Here is an 8,429-nt window from a genome sequence, read left to right on the forward strand (position 1 = left end):
ACCCCAACCAAAAAAAAAAAAAAAAAAAAAAAATGGGAACAACAGTGCCTGCCACACAGCAGATACTAGAAGAATTAGATAGCCTAGTCTTGCACAATACTCACTAGCTCAGGAAGAGATCGGGTCAACATCGGTTCCCATCCAGTGTCCCTGCCCTGCTCTGTCATGGCTTATGGCCCCTCACCGCCTACAGGGTAAGGCCCACCTCCTCAGTCTGCAGGCCCAGGCCCTCAGGGTTCTGGACACACCAGACTCTGCATGTCCTGGGGCAAAGAGGTGAGGGGAGGAGAGTCCCACCTCAAAAGGGCTCTAGATGTTTCCATCACCTGGTGTGTACTCAGGATAAAAACGATGAGCACTTCCAGCTCAGTGCCTCCACACAGATGACCAAAGAATCCTCTCCCCACTTCTCTGTAGTTGGCAAAACCCTTCTCATCCTTGCTGCTTGACCTCAATGCCGCCTTCATTCCTCCCTCAGCAAAGCACCTGCCCAAGCACCAGGCACCAAGCACCCTGCTCAACTCCCACCCACCCAGATCTCAGTCCAACCTGGAAAAGGAAAGAGGAACATACAGTGCTGGGAGGAGCAGAGCTCTGGGGTACTGGAGGGCCCCCAGTTGGACCTGGGGTGAGGATGGGCAAGAAGAGGTGGTGCTCAGACTGGGACCTAAAAGGTGGTGCTCAGACTAGGAGTTAGCCAGATGATGGGCTGGGGAGGAGAGGGAAGGGAAGTGCAGGCAGCAGGAGGAGCACACTGAAACTTGAGCCACATGGCACTTTGGGGGCACTGCAAGTCATTTCTTAGGCAAGGAGCAAAGGGAGAAGGATTCTGCCTTGGCCTGGGGGGTGAGAGAGTCCTGTCAGGTGGACCCAGGACAGGGCAGGTTTGGAGGGAGATGCTGGGTTTGCAATGCCCAGGAAAAGAGAAGGAGGGGGCATCAGCAGGTGGCTCAGGGGTGAAACTGCAGAGGGAAGCTGTCATCATGGAGGTCACCCCTGATGTCACAGGTGTGCATGAGACACCCTCCCCCCTACCACAAGACTGTGTACAAAGGAGAGGACCAGAGACAAAGCCCCAACATTCAAGGGGAGACAGAGGAGGCAGAACTGCTGATAGAACCAGAGAGAAAGCCAGCAAGGCGGACATGAGGGAAGCCAGGGAAGGCATGTTCAAAAAGGAAGGCGCACAGGCCCAGGCCCTTGGGGAGGAAGCATGGGGATGGCTACATGCATGGTCCCCAGGAGCCACATCCTGGGCTTGAATCCTGCCTCTACCACCTATCAGCCATGTTGACTTTGGGCAAGTCATTTAACTCCTTTATGCCTTAATCCCCTACCTGTAAAACAGGGCTAATGTATGTTTTTGTTGTTGTTGTTGTTTTTTAAAGGATAAAAAGCATGACCCTGGGGAGTAAATCCCCCCTCAGCTTTTTGCATCCCCAAGTTGTATCTCCTGCTCTCCCTCTGCTGGGTCACTCTTCTCCCCACTCCCGTCTCTCCACACTCTTCTCCCCACTCCCGTCTCTCCCACTAGACTGCCACCAGTCCCGAGGTTGGAAAATGGATAAGTCCATGAATTCAGGACCGCGCCCTCCCCTCAGGACACAGGAGCACATTCCCGCCTTTTTTTGCTGCTCCAGTGTGAGGAGGGGAGGGGGAAAAGGCCCCATGTGGGCTGTGTCCCTTCTCTTGGGCTCAGTTTCCCTATCTGGGAAATGAAGCCTGTAGATCTGCTCTAGCTCTGAGGCCCTGATGTTTCAAAGCAGGGATTCAAGGAGAGAGGATGAGGGTCAAAAGGCCTGTTCCTGACCGGCTGGTCCCGCCCCCACGGGGAAGCTCCACGATGTCAGGACCCTCACTGTGCCCAGGCCCTGGTCCCTCCAGTAGAGGGTGGCAGCTGGGCCAAGATGGGTAGGAGCAGAGGCGCCTGGGATTGTGCTGACAAAGCTGTTCCTTCTCTCCCTCCTTCTCTCCCAACCCCCTCCCCTCCCAGGGGACAGACGAGGCCAGCAGAAAATAAACCCAAAGCAGGGACCTGGACAAGCTAAGGCTCCCAGGGAGGAGAGGCAGGGAAGGGGATGCAGGCTGTGATCCCCCCTACCACAGTCCCGAATCCAGTGGGTACCTGATCTGATCCCTGCCCCTCCTCACTGCCAAAGTTGGGCTCAAAGGGAGCAGAGATCTACCCTCCACTCTCATGCTGTGGGGGAGGGAAGTCACTCCTTTGCCTGATAGGGACAACCAGAGTAAATGCTGCCCAGCCCAGCTGGACAGAGGTCTCCAGGTTTTGGAAAGAGTATCCCCAGGGAACCTCGCTCAGCCTTCTGGTCATTGAGCAGTCCTTCCTGCTGTCTGACCTCCATCCCTTCTGCTTCAGTGGGAACCACGCTCAGTTGATCTCCAGCAAGTTTTCCCCCCATCCCACCTTCCTGGCCCTCATGTCCGATGAGTCTCAGGACTGTATGTCTCAAGGTTTCCTCCATCTCCTAGGCCAGAGACCCCACTCCACCCACTGCTCCCCAAATCTCCCGGAGGGAAGGATGAGGGAAGGAATCGCTGAGTTCCCCGCTCCTTTCGCCTCCCTCCCTCAGGCGCTGCCCACGGATTTCCAGCCCAATTAGTCTGCAGCCTGGGGCTGCCCCTCCTGCTCCTCCCCCCCTCCCCCCATGCCAACCCCCAGGGCACACAGATCCTGCCCTAGGGACAGAGTTGCCCAAGAGCCTGGAGTCCTGGGGAGAGTCTACGGGGCCCCAGAGATCTGATCAGTACCCTCCGCATGCCCTCAGAGCCCCCAGTGGGGGCAAGCAACCTCCTGGGTACCCTTCTAAGTGCTACCCTGTTCCCTGATGGGACAATACGGGAAGAGTAGCTTCCCACCCCACCCCCATCCTACAAAATCCAAGGTTCTGAGAGAGCAGCTCCTCTCATTCAACTCTCATTACTCTGGACCAGGCATCCCTATCCCTGAGCGGTACAATTTCCTGTCAGGTCCATTTCACAGAAGAAAATAAGGCTCAGGGATGCAGTGTGTGGGGGGGCATCTTCCCAGCAAGTGTTGGGACTGAGATCACCAAAGCACCTTTGGGATTCCCTGCCTTACTCCCCGAGGTGATGTGTTCAGGAGGAAGTGGGAGTTTACCCTCCTCTCCCAGAAGTCTCTGGCTATTCCTCCCTGCGCCATGGCTCTCCTTCCATCTCCCTGGGCCAGGGCTGGACCAAACTTCGGCTACACAATGACACTCTGGCACACACCCTTCTCCCCATACACACAGACACCCTCACAGCTACACAGGCCCTGTGAAAGGAGGCAGTGGAGGCCAGTGGTCCCTGCAGGTTCTGCAGCCTTCCCATGGTGCCCTCTGCACCTACTCCCAGGCAAGGCATAGGCGTGGTCTGGCTCCCTCTGGCTCTCCAGGCCTGGCAGGGAGTTGACACTCTAACATGTTTGTCAAATGAAGGAACAAATCAATGAGCATCAAACCCCAGGCTGGGGTCTCCGGTGTCTCCACTTACCAGCTGTGTGAGGCCCTACGCAGCCTCACTTTCCTGGGGTGTGACATGAGGATGACAGTGCCCACCTGATATGATGGCTGTGAGGATTCCATGAGAGACTATAAGTCAAAGGCTCCAACAGGCAGGGCACACAGTAGGTGTTCCACAGAAGGCTGCAAAGGCACAGAGGCTCCACAGAGAGTCACTCACACCAGCTCACAGGCACATGCAGCTCCTGCTGTCTCCTGGGCACACCCAGGTACACTCCCTGAGCTGAGCCCAAGACACCGGCAAACCTCTCCCCAGAAGAGGAGAATGAAGATAATAATAACAATGTAATCAAGATGGTAATGATGATAATGGCTAATGTGTGTGTTGGGCCCAGCGTTTGGTGCTTTATCTCATCTAGCCCTGACAATCCTAGACACAGGATTATTATTATTCTATTTTTATTATCTATTATCATTCTCATTTTTCGGATAAGAAACTCAGAGAAGTTAAGTAACTTTCCCAAGGACACACAACTACTAAGTGCAGAACCAGGAATGCACCCAAATCTGTCAGAGCTCATACTCTTAACTTCCTGCAAAACAGCCTGTAGAGAAAGGAAAAGTCCCCACTATTCCTCCTACTCCCAACCTCCCAACTCCCACTCTAGGAGCTGCCCCCAGGACAGACACACAGAATTCCCTGCTGGGCCCCCTAACCCACAAGAGGATTGGAACTGCCCAAAGACCCACATCGGTGCAGGGGGGACGGGGGGAACCTCAAGCTGGCTGCCCTGAGTCTGGGAAGTTCTCTGCCGGCCTCCATTGGAGGCAGCTGCAAGGCCTTGGCCCCGTCTGTAGAGCCTTCCTCTCTCGGCTCCAGGCAGTTCAGCTCCTTTGACCAGCTCAGATAACCTTAAATTAATCACCCACTCAAAGTGCTGCCATCAGCCCAAGAATAATCACCTCTTGAAACAGTCCTGGCTCCAACATTCTGAGGCTATCACCTTCAGCAGCAATAGTTACTGAAGTCAGACATCCAGCAGGGCTTCTTCAATGGAAAGAACACACGTACTATAGAGGTGGGGTGAGGTAGGCGGACAATGAAGAGCTCCAACCTGCTCCAATGACCCCAAAGGAGAAGAAGGGAGTAAAAGTGTGTAAACGAGGCTGAAAGGGGGAGTAGGAAGGCAGTGTAGGAATAGGATGGTCTCAGTTGGACAGAAGGACCTCAGCGGGCCCTTTGGGAGAAGCAGAGGCCAGCGAAGTCCTAGGAAGCCAGCCATCCCGCTCCTACACGGTTTTGGGGTGCCCTCCAAGGTGGATACACAAGTACACACAGACCCACAAGGGCAGCCCTGCACTTGTGAATAGATGAAGGCAAAAGACCCAAGGAATGGAGTCAACTCTGTTCAGTCCTAGGGGTCTAGGCTAAAGCCACGGGCCCAGGTGTGTGTGTAGGTTGTGTGTCTGTGAAGTCTGGGAAAGGGTCGGGCAGCCATGCAACTCACTTTTTTTGTTGTTGAATGTATGCTGCATGTGTGTCTGTGCATGTGTGTCAGTGTTGCAGCCAGTGCGTGCGTGAGATATTCAGACCGGCATGCAGCAGGATATATGTGTCCAACAAGAACGTGGCTGCCCTGGTGAGACTGGCAGTTTCCACTCCATTTCACAAAATGCCATCACTGCCCATGCCCTGCTATGTGCTGGGTGCTGGGGATGGAGAGACGGATGCCCCGGGAGTGCTGCTCTGATAGGCCTGGGCTGGGGTGCTGGCTGAGGCTAAGGTGCCAGAAACCACAGCTTTGAGTCAGAACCCACACTCAGCTGAGGCTCTTCCACATTAACTGGGTGACCTCTCTTGAGTCTCAGTTTTCTCATCTGTCAAACGAGGAGGATGACAGTGCCCACCTCATGAAGTTGTTGAAGGACACGATGAGGCTGGTTTCTAGGGAGTACTCAGCACGGTCCCCAGCACATAGCTGATACTGTACACACCAAGAGAGATTTCAGTTCCAACTCCAAGTGTCAAGCCAGGCAGCCGCAGGGAACAGAGGGTGCAGTCCTGGATGGGGAGTCAAGAGTCTTGGGGGTCTGATCCTCTGCATCTGCCACTAATTTACCACGTGACTTTGGGTTTCAGAGCCTCAGTTTTCTCATAAGTAAAATGGGGCTGTCAGAATGTGAGGTCTGATCTAGTGGGGACGGCCTGAGGGTTCTGGGTCCACTTTGCTGGGATTATTTCCAACTGGTCAATGTTCTTTCTCAGATGGTCAGGGTGGGAGTGTGGAGGGGCTCCGGGGTTAGGAGTCTGAGGGCCCCAGGAGCTGCTACCACATCCGCCCCTCCCATTCCCACAGCTTCTGACCCCAGGGACAAGGCTGAGGGAGGATGTTTACAGAGCCGTAAACCTTCACATAGAGAAAGTCTGCTGGGCAGCTGAGGGCTGGGAGCAGAGCATCTCCCAGTGCCTTGGGGAGGATGCGGGCAGATGGGTCTCGCAGCCCCTACAGTCCTCTACTTCAAGGGAGGCCGCTGTGGCCTTCAAGAGGGGCAGCAAGGGGCGAACATTCTCCTCAAGGGCTCAGAGGTACTACTTCTCAGAATTCAGAGAGCAGGGTCTGCGAAGGGCTGAGGGTTCAGAGCAGGGGCTGGAGTGCAAGGAGGGGGATAGAGCTTGGTGACCGCTGAAGGGCCTAGACAGAGAGGGAAAGAGAGCTTGGAGAGGGCCCAGGGATCCTTCACTCTGGATCCCAACAAGAGATGGGAGTTGGCAGTTCTCACTTCTTAGAGGCCAGATGCCCACAGGAGAGGCCGAATCCGGGATTGCCCCCTAACCCTAAGTGTCAGGAAGGTGCAGGTTCTGTGTGGGGCCCAGAGGCACTGGGCTAGCAGGTGTGAGGGAGGTGTACCCTAGCGTGACTGGGCCCAGCTCCCTCCTTCCCAAGTCCTTCTCGGGTCCCAGCTAATGGCACTCACTGGATTCCCCTCACCTCTGAGGGAAACTGGGGAGCTGGAAAAGGATTTGGCCAAAAGTGCCCGTGGTAGGGCTAGAAGTCTGACAGGAGGAAGTACTTCCTGGCAAAACACACAAGACCCTGCAGTGAGTGGCTAGTGAAACCCTCCATCTGGAGCTCCTCAAGAACAGGAGAGACCTTCTGTGTGGGCCCCCTCCCCCAGCCCCAATAATAACAACCATCTCTCATGCTCAGACAGGCCCTTGCAGCTCACCCAGCTCTTTCCCACCCATTACCTCATCCAGGAGGGAGGCCTGCGAGCTTGGGGTTTCTACCCACTTTGACGACCTACAGATCTAAAATTCAGAGAGGCTCAGCGATCAACCCAAGGTCACAGAGCACACAAGAGCTGAAGCTCCTGACCCCTCATTCTAAGATCAATGACCCATTCCCTGAGAGCCCGTTGCATTTCTTCCCCATGAACTCCCAAGAAATGCCTCTTCTCAGCCCTGGACTTCTGGGGACAAGTGGTCAGGACAAGCATGCCCCTGGCCAGGGCGCTTCCTGGCATCCGGAAAGGGCAGGATGTGGGGCAAAGTTGTCAGCAGATTTAGCTCCTGGAGAGGAAGGGGGGGCTCTTTCCAGAGGAGGCAAGAACGGCGGCTGTCCAGTGGACAGGTGGCAGGTCCTTCACCTCCAGTGACTCTGAAGATGCTGAGAGGCCAAGCCTGGGGGCTCAGGACCCCCACCTCGGGCTCCACTGGCTTCCCCAGGCCCAGTCATGCCTTGAAAAGATCACCTCCCAAGAGGAGGCCACGGAGGGCACAGCTGTTCTCTGTGGAGTGTCTCACCCTCCTTGGACAACCAAGGGTGCTGTCCTGCAGCCCCTCTTAACGTGCAGTGTCCTGCTCCTCGCCCCCATCTACGCCAGCCCTGAACCTTCATCACTCTGACAGTCCTCTCTGTAGCTACAAATATTTATCCCGGGCCTCCCAACAGGCACAAGGGGCTGGGCCACTCTGCACCGTTAACCCTGACCCAAAGCTTGACCTCATGTCCCAAGCAATTTCAACTCTCTGCCCCTGGCCTAGCCCAGCCAAGGTCTCTGCCCAAACTCAAGGTTGCCATGCCCAGGCACTTAACAGCTGAGAGAGTTCCCTTCCTCCCTCGTTCCCTGTGCTATCGTCTTCCTCCTTTCCACCTCTGAAATTCTGTGGGCCCAGTTCAGATGGGGCAGAGGCAGGTGAGCAGGCACCAGAGGGACAGGCAGGAAGACAGACCAAGAGACAGGTGGGAAAAGACAGGTTGAAGAGTGACAGTCAGGTGAACAGGTAGATAGATGGACAGACAGACAGGCACAAAGACAACTCGACCATATGACATCTGACAGAGGGATGGAAACAGACAAGCAGAAGGACTGCCGGACAGTCAGGTGGGGAGATGAGCAAACCAGCCAACTCACACACGGGCGGAAACTCAGTCTGGCAGAGGGACAAGCAGAAAAGCAGAAGGACTGTTGCACAGTCAGGTGGACAGGCAGGTGGTCCACTCAGGAGACCCCAACACCACAGGGCCCTCTCTGGCAGCAGCAAGAAATAATAGCAGCATATTTTCCAGGGACCAGAGGTCTCTCTCGGGCACCTCTGAGCGTCCCAGTGCCAGGCCCAGCCCTTCAACTGATATCCGCGGGGCCTCTCATGTTCCCGGCTAGGCCAGGCCGTCCCCTAAGACTGAGCTCTGAGCTGCCAAAATTCACTCTTTACATCCAAGAGGGGTCAGTGTTTTTGAAAGTTGTAGGAGCCGCGGAGGGGGAGGAGAGGGCCTGCAGCGTCAGTGTTTCCAAACCTACCCCTCTCCTCTTTCTTTTTCCTCTGGTGCCCAGAGCCAGGCCTGGTGCTGCCGGCCAGCAAGGCAGGCGAGCTGGGCCGAGCGGGCAGGGCAGGGCAGGGCAGGGCAGGGCAGGGCAGGCAGGGCAGCCGCAGCTGCCACTAGG

General features: G+C 55.7%; 1 protein-coding gene across 1 annotated transcript in view; it reads right to left on the minus strand.

Moving 5' to 3' along the window:
• The window catches only part of KCNQ4 (potassium voltage-gated channel subfamily Q member 4), a 56,087-nt gene that overhangs the window by 46,935 nt on the left and 723 nt on the right, over window positions 1-8,429 (minus strand). The gene's annotated exons all lie outside the window — the stretch shown is intronic.

The sequence above is a fragment of the Carlito syrichta genome, unplaced genomic scaffold (genome assembly GCF_000164805.1).
Source record: "Carlito syrichta isolate Samal-C Ts95f unplaced genomic scaffold, Tarsius_syrichta-2.0.1 Scaffold308579, whole genome shotgun sequence".
Lineage (NCBI taxonomy): Eukaryota > Metazoa > Chordata > Mammalia > Primates > Tarsiidae > Carlito > Carlito syrichta.